Here is a 3,468-nt window from a genome sequence, read left to right as displayed (position 1 = left end):
CACGAGAGAGAGAGAGAGAGAGAGAGAGAGACAACTCCCCAATGGGGTGTGGCCACACCACAGTTCTTTTTTCTCCATTATATTCAGATTTGGGGCACACATGCACATGCATTTGGTGTGCTGGAATTCAAACTGCAGTTGGCACGTGGGGCCTGGCTCTTAATGCACTTACCGCTGTGCTCTGGGGCCAACTCCAGGCTTATCAGCTCTTATGTATCCTATTTAATCTGGAGACCTATGAAGCTAATGACAAGTTATCTGTGTCCATTCCCCAATGTACAAAGTTTCTCTTTCGTGAGTAGGAAAGATGGAGAGCTATAGAGGCAGGGAGGGAGAGAGAGACAGAAAGGGACAAAGCAATGTCATCTACTCCCCAGCCTTCAATCACCCTGGATCATGGTGTGTACAGAGATGTCTTTGACTGGGAACTGGGAACCTTTCCACGTGGGATTGTGTCATAGACCGTCATGCCACTGTCTAGCCTCCCAAATGTATATTTCAAATGGGTGAATTGTGTACCAGCAGATGGCATAATGGTTATGTTGCTGGAATCCCACATGGCCGACTGAGGTTCGAGTCCCAGACTCAGCAGCTTAAACTCACTCCAGGCATGTGTGCATGTCCAAAATCCCAAGAGAAGAATGGAGGAGAAGGGATTTAGGCGTGGTCATCTCCCCTAGGGGATGATTTCTCGCTTTCCCTCTCAACTGTCTCTCTCTGACGAATGCATGCACCCTATGACAAAAATCTTTTAAGAAAAAGGAAAAAAAAAACCGCTATGACAATGAATTTTAAGATACAGAGGAAAAAATGTTTTCCTACAGTAAGATAACATATAAATATCAACACAAAAAAACCCAGAAAACTGGAAGACAGAAATAATCATTAAACAGCTTACAAAGGGAATTAAAATCTATTTAAACAAACAACAAAACGAATCCCCAAACAGAGTAGTGAATAAGCACATGAAAAAAGGCAGTAAGAGACATGTAGTTTGAAACTATAATGAGCACCACATATCACCAGGATGGCAAAAATAAAAAAGACACATGCAAATATTAGTGAGCATGCAGAACAAGTGGAACACTCACACGCTGCTGGTGACAGCGTAAATGGGTAAATCCATTTTGAAAACCTGCTTGGGAATACATCTATTTTGTATTTTGCTAGAGGGTATATGTGTTCAGCAGAGTGAAATGAGAAAGAAGGAGAGGAGAAAGTACCCGTATTGGGTATGGTCACACAATCCCTTCTCCTCCATCTCTCCCCTCCTGTCAGGATTTTGGGCAAGCACACACACATGCCCCTTATGTTTCTCTACCTGCCAGGTCTAGAACTTGAACCATGTAATGGGTCATGTGGGATCCAGCTGCCTTAACCACAATGCTATAGAGCCAGGCCAGTAATACTCATTAAACTAAATATTTACATACCTTAAATGCAGTAATTTCACTCCTAGGTATGTATAATCAATTGAAATGGGTACATACCCCAGAAGATATGAACAAGATGTTTAGCAAAGCGCTGCTCATAATAGCCCCAAACCACAAACATTACGAATGCTCAACAGTAAAAAGGGTAAGGGTAAATAAATTGTGGTATGTTCATATAATAGAATGCTGTACAGTAATGGCACATTATAAATACAGGTATACACAATAACAGGGTGACTCTTGCAGATATACTGTTGAATGAACAAAAAGCAGCCACACAAAGGACATATCCTGTATGATTCCACATATAAGAAGCTCAAAACAGACACAAATAACGAACAGTAGTAGTGGCTATCAGTAGTAGTGCAAGCGCTGTGCTGACTTGTCAGGGGAATGAGGAAGCCTTTTGAGATGCTGGAAACCTTCTTGTCTTGAACTGAATGGAGGGTCCATGGGTGTATACATATATAACAATGCACCTAGAAGTACAGTTAAAATTAGCTGACTTGGGACCAGCAGTTAGCGTAATGGCTATGTCGCTGGACTCCCACGTAGTTGACCGCGGTTCACGTCCCGGACCCGGTGGCTTAAACTCATGCCAGGTGCGTGTGCATACGTGCCCAAGATCCCAAGGGTAGAATGGAGGAGAAGGGATTGCGGCATGGCCATCCCCCCTGGGGGGTGATTTCTCGCTTTCTGTCTCTATGTCTCTCTCTGTCTGGTGAGCTCACACGCCCTATAGCAAACAAACAAACAAAATCATCTTAAAAGCATCTGTGAGCTAACTGTATAATGAATAAAGAAAAAAATAGGACCAACAGGTGGCATGGCAATTAAGGCACTGTATCTCACATTGTTGGCTACATGGTTCTAGATCCAGACCCAGCAGCTTGAAATCACGCCAGGCACATGTGCATGGATACCCAAATTCTTGAGAAGACAATGGAAGAGAAGGGATTGTGGCATGGCCATCCCACCTGGGAGGCGATTTCTTACTCCCTCTCCCCTCCTTGTCTCTCTCTGGGGAGTGCACACGCCCTATAGAAAAACCAAAACAAACAAATTAAAAAAAATAGAAAGAAAGAAAAAATACTGGGTCAAGATCCTGGAGACAAATCCAGAGATATGACCTGGCTCTATGAAGTGCTTTTGCTCTGGTCTGTTTGGGGATTGCTGACCTGGAAGAAGCTATCAAGGGTTTAGGACAAAGAGTCATAGTCCAAAGTCCACCAAGAGCATGTATAGATGCTTGACATGGTACAAATGTGTCACTGGGCTAGGACACCCAGAGTCATATGAAATATTAAAATGAAAGACCCACCTGGCACCACACATAAAAACAAATTGCAGGCAGATTATAGACCTAAGGCTAAAAGGTAGAACAATAACACTCTTAGCAGTAATTTTGGAGGGTATCTTCATGAAATGGGGGGTAGAGAAAGACTTGTAATCAAGATACACAAAAGAAGTGCTAACCATGGAAGGCAGATAAATTGCACTACATTAAAATCAAGAATTCTCTTCATTAAAAGACATCATTAAGAGAGTGAATAGGCAAACTTGAGTGGAAGAAGATATTTGCAAAACATGTAGCTGAAAAGGCTTGCATCCAGAGTAGATAAAGTGCTCCCTGAAATTAATAAGAAAAAGTCAGACAACCCTGTAGAAAAATGGGCAAAAAGACTTGAACAATTATTTCAAGAGGATATCTATGACTTTGTATACAGAGACATTAGTAATGATGAAAATGAACCTTAATCATGAGATAGCCATCATATTGACTACAATGAACAAGTCTGTTGATTCTAAGCACCAGAGAAACCTTGGCGCAAGGGAAGCTAGTAGGCTGCGTATGGGAGTTCATGTTGGTTCAACCACTTGGAAACACAGCCTGGCATTACTTCGTAAATTAAGTGTGCATCTTATAGAAATGCAGGCACATGAAGGTCAGGAGATATGTTCATAGCAGCTCTGCTGGTAATGGGCTCAAAGCAGACACTACCCAAATGCCCATCAATAGAATGGCTAAGCAATT

This window comes from Tupaia chinensis, unplaced genomic scaffold, assembly GCF_000334495.1.
Source record: "Tupaia chinensis unplaced genomic scaffold, TupChi_1.0 Scaffold149448_1, whole genome shotgun sequence".
NCBI classification, from domain to species: domain Eukaryota; kingdom Metazoa; phylum Chordata; class Mammalia; order Scandentia; family Tupaiidae; genus Tupaia; species Tupaia belangeri.
This window is presented reverse-complemented; position numbering follows the sequence as displayed.